Here is a 15,528-nt window from a genome sequence, read left to right on the forward strand (position 1 = left end):
ATTGAAATAAATTGAACAACACAGTCTGACCTAAATGCCATAAACAGACACCGAGGGACAAGACGACTATGATAACCTTAAGAAGGAACACTCAGCACTGATCCATGTACAATAGATACAGATAGCGAGAGGAGAGTACAGCTGGGGCAGTGCTCATAGTTCTGCCAACTGTTGACCCTGGGCTGAGGTTTAGTGCGGACAAATAACAGTTTTGTAAACGGCTAAAGAGAGACAAGAAGAGAGATAGAAAATGAGTGAGAGAGACAGAGAGACAGAAGGAGGGACAGAGACAAAGAGATACTAGTAAAGAGACCAGGAGAGACACCAGTTACCATGGAAACCTTCTGACTCGCCCAGCAACACCTCACCTCACCATGAAACATAGAGCGCCATTGTTCCTTGTGTGTGTGTGTGTGTGTGTGTGTGTGTGTGTGTGTGTGTGTGTGTGTGTGTGTGTGTGTGTGTGTGTGTGTGTGTGTGAATGCGTGCGTGTGTGTGTTTGTGCACATGATCACTGTACCAGATTCTGGGCTTTACAAATTCTGATCCTGTCCAGAAACACATAATATACACACACACACACACACACACACACACACACACACACACACACACACACACACACACACACACACACACACACACACACACACACACACACACACACACACACACACACACACACACACACACACACACACACACCAGACCACTTATATAACATGGCAGCCTATTTAAAGACCATGTACATTTCCACTGAGCTGCAAGGTCTATTAAAATGCTCTTCTCTTTCTCTCTCTCTGTCTCCTTCTCGTCTTTCTTCTTGCCCTCTGTACACTCCTTCTACATATTTTCTCTCTCTCTCTCTCTCTCTCTCTCTCTCTCTCTCTCTCTCTCTCTCTCTCTCTCTCTCTCTCTCTCTCTCTCTCTCTCTCTCTCTCTCTCTCTCTCTCTCTCTCTCTCTCTCTCTCTCTCTCTCTCTCTCTCTCTCTCTCTCTCTCTCTCTCTCTCTCTCTCTCTTACCCCCATCTGCCTTTTCTTCCTCTCATTCCTCAACTATTTTGTCCTCTATATTATCTTTATTAACCTTTATAGACCTTTCAGTTCCTCATCATCAGCATCATCATCGTATTCTGCATCATATTAGCAACTTTTAAATAATTATTTAAAGTCTGTTTTTTTCTCAATAAAGCTTTATCGGCTTTAGAGACAGAAAGAGAGAGAGAGGGACAGAAAGACACACACGCACACACACACATACAGCAAGAGTTTGCCAGAAAGGGTGAGAGACAATGGCAACCTCTAATAATCAGCCATAAGCTGTGTTTCTTGCTTGGTTCGGACGAGATACTTTTATTTATGTGCTTGAGGTCAGACTAGATATAGAAAGGCTCAGAGACTGAACCTTGCTTGCACCCTGGCTCGGGTTCACCTGAAGGCTGCCTTGAACTCTGACACTAAATAATACTCTGAGTATTGACACTAAACCACAAAGGGAGCGGAGTGTGAAGTGTGATTGGGTCAACGAACACAGCAATGCTGTGTTTGCGGCCCAGCCAGAGATGACCCTGGCAATGTGATCAGGCTTAAAAGGTCCCATATTGTTCTTTTTTTTTTAATTTTCCCCCCTTAAAAGCCCAGTCTGCGTTGATTGGTCTGCTCTCCTACTCTGTGGTGATTGGTCTAACGCTTTGAGCATGTGTCTGTAATATCACACCCCTTAGAGCGAGCAGCTGTCAACATCACGGATATCAACTAGGTTCAGCCGTACATGTTCTGACCCGACAGAATCGCAAATTCAGGCTGAACATTCAGAATGACTGGAGTGGAGCAGGTCGTTTTGCAGTGGTAATTAGTAGCCATCTTACATTTCAGATGTAAAGTTCTAACTATAAATACTGTATATCAAATGTAACGTTTCGATTGTAGACGGACAAAAGTGTATATTTGATAACTTCTTAGTGCACTTGTGGAAACTTCAACATACTGTAATGCCCAGCGAAGCGGAAAATGACGGTGTCCTCCCATTGACATCCATTATAAAAAATAAGAGGTTGAAGGTTTAATATTTAAATATAAAATATAGCATAAAAGCATTCATATAGAATATAAATGAATGGTAGCATGCAATTCCAAGCTAATTTGGACATTTGGGGAAGAAGTGTGGCCAAGTTTGTAGAGAATTATAAAGAAAGAAAGAATAATAAAGCCTAATAATAACAATGGTTGACAGCTGCTTGCAGCACTCACCTAACTAACAAAGCATACTTACAGTCAGGTTGTGATCCTGAAGCTCCAAGTTGGGCCAACAAAGTGTTGGTCTGTAAAGACTAAACAATGTGAAAATCGAGGTTTAGGCAATGCTGGAGCGCTGAAAATGAAAGGTATCCAGTTCTTCACATCCTCTTCTTAATGAAGTCCATGCAAAGTAGGGCTGCGTTCACACCAAAAGATGCATTTGCTGCCCGAACGCGTTGACGCCTGAGTTTTGCGGCGCGTCAAATCAAGTTTTGCGGCGCGTCAAAGGTTTTGCGGCGCGTCAAAAGTTGAAATATTTCAACTCGAGCAGCATTTGACGCGCCGCAAAATACGTGAACGCGCCCTTCGGGCCGCAAAACTTGATTTGCGGCGCGTCAAAATCTGATTTGCGGCGCGGCATGCCCGTGCCCGCTGCCGGGCACGGGCATGCCGCGCCGCAAATCAGATTTTGACGCGCCGCAAATCAAGTTTTGCTGCCCGTTTTCTCGGCAGCAAATGCTGCGGCAGCAAAGCAGCAACGCGTCTCTACATTCACTTTGAATGGGATCACGACGCGCGTCAACTTTTTGCATCTTTTGGTGTGAACGCAGGGTTTGACTCCGAACTTCGTTATTCGAATATAATTCGAATATCAAAAAATAAATCAAAATTCTAACGAATATTAGGCAGCCCTTAATATTCAAACCTGTTATGGGCAGGCCAAAAGGGAGAGACGTCGGAGAACCCGACGTAGTCTATTCATAATATTGTAATGACCACGGAAGTGGCAGTGAATGAAGTATTGATTAGACAGCGATTTATTGGAAACCTAATAAACCGTTGGAACACGCAAAACCAGTAACCATAGCAACGCCGGTAAACAAACCTCGCAAAGCCCAGTCCAGGACTTACTGAAGGCATTTAATGGTCAAAATACTATTAATAAATATTCGAATATATTCAAATATTAATATTAATAAACAAACAAACTTCGAAGATGATTTTTGTGCAAAAGTCAAAGCCCTAATGCAAAGGGAATTTTAGTACAGAATCTTCTCGACATGGTGATTTTCAAGGGAGTGAGAAACTCCCCCTAGCTCTGGCTTTGACTTTTTTAGCTAAGCAAAATAAAAATGAAAGGATATATAACACACTTAAGCAAAGGGTTAAACCAAATAATCATAATATGACCCCTTTAATGTTAAAACAGCTTCATTTGGTGATTTGCCGAAAACACCAAAGAACCACACCTCCATTTTGGTTCGGTTTGCATCGGAACAATCGAGCAAACATTCCAAAAAACACAAAAGGACCACAATTGACCTTTGTGTTCACGTCCATCTTGTTTTTGGGGTTTAGAATCGTCAAAGAACCGAACAGAACACATCTATGAAAAAAGGGCTTTGAATGTAATGGTGAGCGTTTGTCTTACTTTTACAGAGATAAAAGAGATATGGTTGTGTCTCACACTGAAACAGTAGCAATCTTTCAGCTTATCAGGTCTCTCTGTTCGAATTCCTTTAGAGACCTTGACCCACACAACACACAACAGATGCACACAAAAAACAACATACACCACCCCAACAAGGTAGTCCCTCTACTGATAACATTGACTGGCTCAGGTGAAAGATAAACTACCTCTTCAAAACCACAGACTTAAACATCCCACGTGAAAACAAAAAGCACTGTCAAACTACTGTCACTGGGTAGTATACTAGTAGTAACCAATGTATGATAATAGTGTAGAGTTTACTGAACAACAAGAATGCTATTACTATTTCAAAATAATTTTCATACCCAACAATACCGTAACTAAGTAGTTGTCTGTACCTAGTCGTCTATAGGTTCAATTAGCCTGTAAAAAGTGAAAGCTTTCCAGAAGAAGACCCCCCACTGACCCCGGTAGTTAGGGAGAGACAGTCAGAGGACACCTGATATAAAGATAGAGGAAGAGAGAAACACAGAGAAAAACATTGTTTTGTGAACTAATCTTCTGATCATTAAAGATTATTCACGCATGGCGATTCATCGTTAATCATAATTAAGATATAAGACAACACACACAAATATATCCACAGAAGAAAAAAAGGGGTGCGTCTGTGTATGTGTGTGCAAATGTGTGGTCATGCATGCATGGATGCATGCGTGTGCGTGAGAGAAAAAGAGAGGGAGAGAGGGAGAGAGAGAGAGAGAGAGAGAGAGAGAGAGAGAGAGAGAGAGAGAGAGAGAGAGAGAGAGAGAGAGAGAGAGAGAGAGAGAGAGAGAGTAAATTGGCACCACAAGGTGACAATCAGGGTGGAACGATGTTCACCTCAAGTGTCCTTGAGGGGAACAGCATTATGGGAAATACATGGCACACAAACACATGCATGCTAAACCATATACCCATAAGGCAGACACGCACGCACGCACGCACGCACGCACGCACGCACGCACGCACGCACGCACGCACGCACGCACGCACACACACACACACACACACACACACACACACACACACACACACACACACACACACACACACACACACACACACACACACACACACACACACACACACACACACACACAGAATAGTACTTCATAACAGACCAGAAGCACTGTGAGGTGAGGCGAGGGCGCCGTCGGCATGAGATGTCCTCATAATATGCAAACTAGCATGTAGACATTTTCGGGCCTTAAATAATTGTGGGCATCATTACTTTGACAACTAATTCCAACCACCAATCGTAATCATTAAGACACGCTTCCCCAGGCAGGCACACATCCCACAGACAAAAGCTGCGTTTAGCTTCCTCCTGTGGCAACGTGGTACCAGAGGAAAACGAACAAAAATAAAAAATAATAACGGCTCCGTCTTCACAGCAACGAGACCTTCCTTGTTGGCCCACAAGACGATTTGCTCATAATAACACGCGCGCGCGCGCGCACGCACGAACAAACGCAGCCACACAAACACACAAACATACGCACACAGAGTGTGAACTAAAGATACAACAAACTATTTTACGCTTACATCAAACAGATTCACTTTCCACAGTTCCCAGCGCGGTTGGGCTACATGGCGAAATGCTCTCTCAAATTGATTTAGGATTTTTGATAAAGAGCACGCGGCGAGTCAGCTTCATCTTGTATCCGCGCACGACGATAAGAGGCCTGAAGTGTGACGAACAGACAAGTGAACGCCATGTAAGGACGTTGCTGGTGGAAATGAAAAAAATGCCATCGTCAAATTAAACACGGATGTGCAAAAAAAAAAAAAACACCGCGGCATGGCTTTATGAGACGAATCCTATTATCTACTTGGAGGCTGTTAATGAGAGACTCCTGGCCACCGCGAAATCACTTGACAGTAACCGCACAGTGCGGAGAGGAGTGCGAGCTTAATTAAGAAGAAAAAAACAGGCAGTTGGTAACAGGCCAGCCATAACGGAAGAACAATCGATCTGCTTGAATCCAACATTTAACCAGCCTTGGATGAGCCGTGCGGCCGATGCACGCAGCCTCGCAGCGCGTCTAGGGCCAGGGCGGTGTTTCACAATAAAGCCCACATCGCTAGAATAAAGAAGAATCTCCCCGATGTCTCGCCCCAGCTCTGATCAGGTTTTCAACGGAAACATGGCACAATCAAATGTTTCCATTTAAATACTGACAGCAGCCAAGCACAAAACGTCTCCAATCTCGAATTCACTGAAATTAATTAGAACGCCCGTTAATCCAGGTAGGCTACTGACAATAGACTGGTGGAGGGAAAGCAAATATCCCAGATATGATCCTTGTTTATTCACTCTCCCCCGGGCAAAAAGCCTGACCTTCTTAGAGACAAAACTCCATCTAAGATGTGTGTCGGATGTTCCGTTACCTGTTAGATGATTGCTGCTTAAATTCTCCGTTTTGTATCTCCTTTAAATACGTGCGTGTCTCTTCGTGTGTCAGTTCCCGTTGACGGTTGTGTGAGCGACTAAAGGCGGCGGGAGGGTAGTTTTAATTTATAAGAATTGTAAAAAGGGGGGACCAACACACAGCAGTGGAAAAACACCGGCCTGCCTCTAAACAAAGCGGAAGCGGACCACCGCTCACACACGAAGCGCGCTTCCGACGACGCGCGCGCACGCCGTGTCGAGACTGGGCGAGAGCGTCTGGATTCTGTTATCATGAGCCTCAAAACACTTAGCTCGCCTATAGAAGACGTGTTGTTACTGTTCTGCTTGCGATGAAAATCTACCATGTCCAGCTTGCCAAATACTCCTCAAATAAACGGATGACTCAAATACCCGAGGCCACATGTTACCGAAAAGTTCATGGTTGCTTCCTCAAGCATCGGGAAAATGAAACAAACACAAAAAGGTTTACAAAATACCCTTTTTGCAGAGTAGGCCTACGTTAGTGCAATGTGCAATAAAGATGCACTGCATCAATCGTTATTACTACAGTGTCTCTACAGTGTAACAATTCAAAATAAAGGTGTCTGTAACACCAGCTGCCACTAGAAGGAATAAGGTGCCCACTGAACAATACAAGTAAGATTTTGTAAAACTTGTTAAACGTGTTTAAATTATGAAATTAGTAGATAATATAATGAAGGCTGAAACCTTCTATTCTGGATGCATTTGGGAAATGTATGTAAAAAAAAAAATATACATATTATTTGGTCATTTGACAACCGTTTTTCAATGTCAAACGTATGTTATTTATGTTTTGATATTTTATTTGGGAGCAGGTAGGGTTTGGCATCTTCATCCTCTGTCGTTTATATTTACTGTTTATATCTCACAGTTTTCCAACGCTTGTTTCTTTTACTCCAGAATCATCAAGAAAGTGAACTGGAGCAAATCAAACACACTAGATCTATGCAAGAAAGCTGGAGAAGATGTCAGCTCTACCGATGTATAGATGTAAAAGTTCTGCTTGTATATCCATCATACTGATTGATACCAAAGTAAAGTAGGCCTATATAAGTATTTCAAGAAGGGAACAGGCTATAGAATTACTTGACTGCTGAAATGCCCTGAGAAAAACTGATTAGACAATCGAATGGCCTGATCCCAATTCATGCCAAGGCATGAAAACTAGAGGGCATAGTCCGACAGAAATGGAAATAAAGAGATTTAGATAGATAACTAAATAAAGAATAAAGAAGATTTAAAGAAAGAAAGAAAGAAAGAAAGAAAGAAAGAAAGAAAGAAAGAAAGAAAGAAAGAAAGAAAGAAAGAAAGAAAGAAAGAAAGAAAGAAAGAAAGAAAGAAAGAAAGAAAGAAAGAAAAAAAAGAATGGCAGAAAGGGTAAAATAACAAATATGCCATCACAACAACAGAGTAACACCATTACAACAACACAGTAACACTATAACAGCAACATAGTTACACTATAACAGCAACAGCGTAACACCTTAACAGCAACACAGAAACACTAACAACAACAGACTTACACCATTAAAGCAACACAGTAACATTACAATAGCAACACAGTAACACTAACAGCAACACACTAACACTATAACAGCAACAGAGTTACACTATAACAGCAACAGCGTAACACTTTAACAGCAACACACTAACACTTTAACAGCAACACAGTAACGCTTTAACAACAACAGAGTAAAACCATTACAGAAACACAGCGACAGTATAACAGCAACACAGTAACACTATAACAGCAACAGAGTATAACAGCAACAGAGTTACACTTACAGCAACAGCGTAACACTTTAACAGCAACACAGTTAAACTAACAACAACAACAGACTAACACCATTACAGCAACACAGTAACACTATAACAGCAACAGCGTAACCATTTAAAAGCAAGACAGTAACACTTTAACAACAACCAGTGGCGGTTCTACATTTTACTAGGGGGCCAAGGAGGGGCCAGTGTTTAACCAGAGGGGCACAAAAAAAAGGCTAACAATTATTATACATTTATTTTGTACAAATGTTTCAAACGTCTGTATTTTGCTTTCATGCTATCTTGAATTGATGGAGCTTATGCCCTAAATCATCAAAATCATATAAACATTTGTTTTGTACAAGCGTTACAGCAATCTTGCACAGTCTAAAGAACTCAAAGGAAACTTCCCTTTTCTACTGTTCTTTCCTCCTTTAATATAGCTGCTATTAGAAGAAAGAAAACGATTTTGTTGCATAACCATCCCTCCCTACTTAACACAGCCAGATAGCCTACTACTCTTTACTCAAATGTATTTGTTATCACAATGCAGCAGCCAAAACGGATGAAAATACGTGGTTAACATCACAACATTTTTTATCCTAGTCCTAGCAAGGATACTGACATTTGGATTCTCGCTTCTGCCTCGATGAGTTTATATGATTAAGTTTCTACATATATCGAGACCAGACATTAACAAACTTAATTTCATCATCAGTGTGAGGAACAACAGTAACACGGTGATGTGCAAGAACAACAAGTCACTTACGAAATGAAATCATTTTGCTTAGCTTCGACTCTTGCAACAGGAGAAATCGTGGCTCCTTTCTCCAAGAGTCGCTGAGCTCTCATTTACCGAGCAGCAGCAGCACGTTGTTTGGGTGCGCCCCTCAATTTACCCGTGTAGAACGATGCATCGCATTAGTTCCGTAAAATCAGTAAAATCATAATTGCTTTATTTGGTCAGCACGGGGGGGGGGGGGCACAGAGGGGGGCAGGGAGATGTCTAAAGGGGCACTGGCCCCCGTAGGCCCCTGTGTAGAACCGCCATTGACAACAACAGAGTAAAACCATTACAGCAATACAGTAACCGTGTAATAGCAACACAGTAACACTATAACAGCAACACAGTAACACTATAACAGTAACCGAGTAACACTTTAACACCATTACAGCAACACAGTAACACTATAACAGCAGCAGAGTAACACTTACAGCAACTTAGTAGCACCATTACAGCAACACAGTTACACTATAACAGCAACACAGTAACACTATAACAGCAACAGAGTTACACTATAACAGCAACCGAGTAACACTTTAACACCATTACAGCAACACAGTAACACTATAACAGCGTCAGAGTAAGACCATGAAAAAAACAGCGTAACACCATGAGAGCAACATGTCCATAAGTGTTTCATATTGAAAGGGCATGCCTTGAGGAAATGGCACCAAATCAGCATGACAGTCCCAACCTGTTTAACAATAGAAAGTTGATTACCACGTAGAGTGGAAGGTGGGTATGATGGAGAAGAGATCTATGCTACGGGCCCCTCGTTGTTTTTTTTTAAGATTTACATTAGTGGACTGAACTGGAATTTCTGCTTCTTATGGAGCTGAACCCTAAACCCAACCCTGGTGCTCCAAGTGGGAAGAGCGGACTTAACAATAATATAACTAACTACAGAATTTCTGTGCATTTCTTATCTGGGATTAATTCAAGTGCCCCTATTTTACCACCAGGTGTGACAAGCCATTTCAAAATCTGTCCTCCCCTATAACAAAGTGACATGTCAAGGGGGGCTGTCCTCCACTTGTGATGTCACTATGTCACAGGGCATGGAAGATTTTTTAATGACTTATAATGGCCAATCACACTCACACCTGGTGGTAAAATAGGGGCCCTTTAAGTACTATCTAATCTTCTAAGAAATAAGATATGATAAGCAATAGTACTATATTGATCCCAGATGGGAGGACTGATTCAACTTCTTGGGAAAGTGGAAAAGTACAGGCTCTGAAATACCAAGTATAAAAGTAAAAATTACCCCTCAGACATGTTTACCTGCAACACAGTAACACCATAACATCAACCACCGTAACACCATGAGAGCAACACCGTAACATCAACCACCGTAACACCATGAGAGCAACACCTTAACACCATAACATCAACCACCGTAACACCATGAGAGCAACACCGTAACACCATAACATTAACCACTGTAACACCATGAGATCAACCGGGCCCTAGGTGTTTCATTGTGAAATTGGGGCACAACTTGAGGTAGAGACATAGAGTGAAAGGCAGGATATGACACAGCACTGATAACATGACAAGTTTTATCGTCTGCAAACACTCAGATTTGGTCATGCCCTGAACTAGCATGACCTCTTAAAGTGGGTGTGACTTATCAGTTATTACCGCGGCCCGGGTTGCCAGGTAAAAACACAGCGTGCCGCAGCCATGGCGAGAAGCAGACTTTACAGATCACCTGAGATTGAAGATATTATAGCTATATCTGAAAGATTGAGACAGTTTGAGCGCTGAAGGATTTCCAAACAGGTGCCACATGGGCTGGGTTATAATCACAAACAATAAATACATTTCTAGTGTACACATTAGCAGATCAATTTACCATGTCGAACTGATCGCCGTTTGTTATTGTTGATTAGAATAATTGCGCTCTATGCTAAATATATTGTCACGCTCAGCTTGTTTGCACACGTGTTCAGGCATAGACAACTCAATCCAATATTTGGAATTTGGAGTTCCTAATTCGGTCTCAATCTTGCAATTTCCCCCTTTACCTTGGCGTGATAATTTACTAATAATTGACTTAACACAGGATAAACAAACAATAGTTGACAGAACAGGAGACGATGGAGAAATAAATCACTTAACAAGAGATGGCCGAGAACAGGCGATCGTAAAACCGCCCCCAGGGTCAGTCGGTTCGGTGAGCGAGACCCCTGCGGAGAATTTGACTCCAAATGGTTCACAGAGGATTACACTCAGAATGGGCCACTTTGTTTTAGATGCAAAGCAGCCATTTTGATATCATGAGAGCTGTGCTTTAAGTGCAGGCCAGCTGCTATTAACAATAATGAGGGGGTGAGATAGTCCTGTGATTAGAGGTTCTATTCCCAGCTGAAAGGTTCCGGGTTCAATCCCCAATGTCCGCAGTCCGAACCATCCTTGAGCAAGATGCCCCCTACCACCACTTAACGACCATTCTCTGATACACTTTCAGGCTCTTTGGATAAAAGCTTGATTTAACAGACTCGATAGTTAGAATGAATAGCGATGACTAATAGTAGAATAGCATATAATCTTTTTCTGGTTTAAAGTAGCAAAGGAAGGAGTTGTTTATAAATTATGCTAAAACTTAATCCTGTGTCCTTGGCTTCAGCTGAATGTGTGAAACTTTTTCAAAGTGAAAGAAGAATGTTACAATACTAATCGCTTGGAATACTGCTGTCTCGTTATTGGAAAATATTTGAAGCCGAGGTACATTATTTATGTTCTGGTCTCTTGGGAGAAGGGAGGTTGGAGTCACTTGGGGGAAGGTCTCCCATAGAGAGGTCCATGGGAGAACAAGCAACTCCGCGAGATTCAGAGTAGAAACAAGACATTTCCTATCCATTGCCTTATTTAAGAGACATTTTGAAGTTGTCAGCTCTTAGAACAATTCTTGTGTGATCTCGTTATGGTCTTAATGTTTTGAGTTCTGCTGCTGACATTTAAAACCGATTTTCACATTGGAGCAAAGTTAATGTTCATTATTTTCAGTATGTTCTTTATTTTATTGGAAAAGTTTTAACTTTAAATGTCTTCAAATGATATCAACATGACATGAGGTCCAGTTAGGTTTGCACATGAGCAGTAGAAATGTCAGAGGAATAATTCTAACTGTTATACTTATTATGTATGTTTCAAAGCCTGTAATTGTCCACTTTCACTTAAGTAAAGAAGTTGATTCACTACTTCTTCTTTTACAATAGTATTTTTAACAAAAGTATCTGAACTTGAACTTGAATAAAGAATGTGGTTACTTTTACCACCCCAGCTGTAAGGATACAAATCAGCACCGCTTTGCATCATCCAAATGATGGTCTGAATCTCAAGCAAATAGCCCCATCCTGTCTGATATGAAAAACACTGACCATTACTGGCGGGCTGCCCCAGGTGTACCTCTACAGGTGTAGCTGAGCAGAACCTCCCCAGGTGCACATTACATAATAATTATAATAATAAAATGCATTGGATTTATAGGATTGCTGGATTCAAACTTTCTCAGATTAGAGCGTACTTGTGTTTGCTCAGATTTTAATTTCTTGAAACCTTAACCTGTTTTCCAAATCATCTATTGTTTTGACTGCTGAATGAGAAGCTGGCCCTGTGGACCAACTACTGTATGACCCAAGGGGACATCACATGACAGGAAATGTCACTTGTTGCTCAATCTGAACTTCCTGAAAGAACATCAGAAACACAGAGCACGAGAGAGAGAGAGAGAGAGAGAGAGAGAGAGAGAGAGAGAGAGAGAGAGAGAGAGAGAGAGAGAGAGAGAGAGAGAGAGAGAGAGAGAGAGAGAGAGAGAGAGAGAGAGAGAGAGAGAGAGAGAGGCAGAAGTGAACAAAGTAAACTGAGAAGGGGGGTGGGGGCAGAGATAAAGTGAATCAGAGAGAGATATTCATAGTAGTGTTGATGCATCAAATCTATTAAAGGCAGACGAGTTAACTCAGAAAATTGATACTTTAGCTAAGCATATGCCAGCATTAGTGCATTCACAGGTGCAACAGGTATTTGGTGGAAAACAGGACAAATCAGTAGATGTTGTTGGTGTTTGTTGGGGCAGTGTTCAAGAACCTTTAAGGGATATAGATAAGAGTTAAGGTCAAGGTTAAGGGTAAGGGTTATGGTTATAGTTAAAGTTGAACGTTAGGGTTATGGTTAAGGTTAACGTTAAGGGTTATGATATAGTTATGAAGCACAGAGATCTGAACCTGATATGCACTTCAGGCCCCCAACCACCTGCTGTTTGTGGGGGCGGGATTGAGGGGCTGTTGAGCCCTGCTGGGTGCTAATCCCTCCCTACCAAGCATGCAGTGGGCCAGCCGTGTACAGAGATTAGCCCCCCCCACTCTGCCGTGCTAGGCTCTATAGTGCAGAAGTGCACCAACATCAAATGCTATTGAAAACTGTCTATTGAATCTTTATCATCTACTCATGTGGTCAATTAGTTCCTGCCCTTCACATAACATACATCTGTCCTGAAGTTCAGCCTCATCCAATGGTTGATTCTTCACTCTCATATCTACCATCTCTAACCGCTTAAACAACTCACCGCTCTGGAGAACAGATATGGCCCACCACAGATGACCAGACATAGATGGATAGACAAACAGACAGAGATGGGTGGATGGACAGACATACAGACAGACATGGCTGGATAGATGGATGGATAGACAGACAGAGATGGGTGGAAGGATACATCAAAGGACAGACCTTAGACAGGTCGTGTTTGGCAGGCATATCTTGAGATGAGCATATCTTGAAATTAGTTGAGAGACATGTTACCACGACAACAGCAGTTTCCATGTATGAATACAGGTGACAGGCCAGCTGTGTGTGCAAAACATAATCTAATTTATTGCTACACACTCCATTTATTAACACAAATATGATATAGTAATTGCTGCTAACATCTGCTGCTGCTGCTTCTTCTTTTTAAAATGTATTTATTTATACAATGTCTTGTTGCATTTTAGCTTGTGTTTTTCTTGCTTGTTTATGTGTCTTGTCTGTACTACCGCTGCTGGAATTTTGAATTTCCCTGAAGGAGCATTCCCAAGGGATCAATAAAGTGTCTATCTATCTATCTAAACTGGCGAGCGATAATGAACATGTGACATGGTTAATAACATGTACCTGACACAATGGAAAGGGTGTTGTACTTACATTCACCTCCTCTGGGCTCAGACATAAGTCAAACCCCCCGTCGGCACGCGGGCCCCACATTTTCCATAGAAACTGTAGCTTAGTTTTCATTAGAAAAGCTCTTGACACAATTCCTCGAGGTAACAACCTAGCGTCTAAAACCACCAGAGGATAAACTCGGGTCCTGCCCCCCTGCTTATGAGAAGATATTTGACGCTACAAATGTTTATATATATATTCATATCAAGGGGCCAGGGCCACTCATTTCAACCTGCCGGGAACTCCAACCGACGATTACCCGTGTGAATTTAGATGGCTTCGTCTTGCCGGGGGAGCGTGTAAACTTCCATGCATTGGGCTCGGTATGAGCCTCATGCTACCCAACAATGAGGCTGTTTATCGTTAAGCCTTTAGGTGGGGTTGGGAGGGGGGGCGGGGGGTCAAGACTCAGGGCCAATCAGCCTCTCCTTAACAAAGTATTAGCTGTCCCGGTGAACTCCTGCTTGGCATGTTAAACTGCTTAACTCACATATTTCTTTTCTCCTTAGAAAAACTAAAATTTCCTTTTGCTTCAATTGACGGATAATCACATTCTCTCTCGCTCTCAGTCTCTCTCACTCCCCCCTCTCTCTCTATCTCTCCCAGTGAAAAACACATTCCTGCATGGTCAGAAGGTTGAGTCACTCTGCTTGACTGCCCAATTTCTCTCTTCCCTTTCGCCTCCCTCCATTCCCCTGACCTCTCCTCCTTGTTTTCCCCCCCAACACCTCGACACCTCTCTATCCTGTGCCCTCTCTCTCTCTCTCTCTCTCTCTCTCTCTCTCTCTCTCTCTCTCTCTCTCTCTCTCTCTCTCTCTCTCTCTCTCTCTCTCTCTCTCTCCCACTCTCTCTCTTCCTCACTCTCCCTCTTTCCCTTTCCACTCCCATCACCTCCGGCTTTTTCTCTTAGATAAAAACAGTCTAAAAGTAATAAGATGATATGAGCAGGGACACTTCGGTTCAATGAAGGAATAAAGGCGTTGATCTACTGAGTGCAAGGGTGAGTCTTTATAAACCCTATAAGGGAAATAATTCATAAAAATGAATGCCATCTGCCAACAAATGTTCACACAATACCAGTAAAATGTGAATCAATTATTGCTCACCAACTCTTCTCATCCGGATATCACGTTAGTGAGCCATGATCAGATTTAGATGAAAACTAAAAATGCATACTGTCGTTGTTCCGTTCCAAACATTCCAAACAACAATTATAGTTCATCCTTGTTGAATTCCCAATCTTAACACAGAATATGGAAAGACCCAAAACCAAAGGCAAGTTTTCATACTGTTATGTTTTTGTGGGCCGAGTCCAGCAATGAATCATTAAACCATTTGCAAGAACGTATTTGGGCTACCCATTAATTATACCCTGGTAGAATAAAAGACCATCTAAGGATAATATTCAGGCTTTGATAATCATGCCATGATTTGTCATTGGACTCATCCCGCAGGAGTAAAATCTTACATAAACGGGACTTTGCTAATAGGTTTTGCAAGAACTGACAGCTTGGAATGCAAAATACGGTCTGTTCTATAGGGAGCTATGGTTTACAGGGAATCATAACCATAATCATAATCATATCAGGATCATAAACAGAATCATACAACTAGGCACCAAACCAGTTGCGCTTGTTT

General features: G+C 42.0%; 1 protein-coding gene across 1 annotated transcript in view; it reads right to left on the reverse strand.

The window, feature by feature from the left end:
* The window catches only part of LOC115556564 (sodium- and chloride-dependent taurine transporter), a 20,305-nt gene extending 13,987 nt beyond the window's left edge, over positions 1–6,318 (reverse strand). The window contains exon 1 of the mRNA XM_030373664.1: positions 6,101–6,318. The gene's annotated coding sequence lies outside the window, so the exon portion shown is untranslated. The remainder of the gene's footprint in view (positions 1–6,100) is intronic.
* Between the last annotated feature and the right edge of the window lie 9,210 nt (positions 6,319–15,528).

This window comes from Gadus morhua, chromosome 13 (genome assembly GCF_902167405.1).
Source record: "Gadus morhua chromosome 13, gadMor3.0, whole genome shotgun sequence".
Classification (NCBI taxonomy): domain Eukaryota; kingdom Metazoa; phylum Chordata; class Actinopteri; order Gadiformes; family Gadidae; genus Gadus; species Gadus morhua.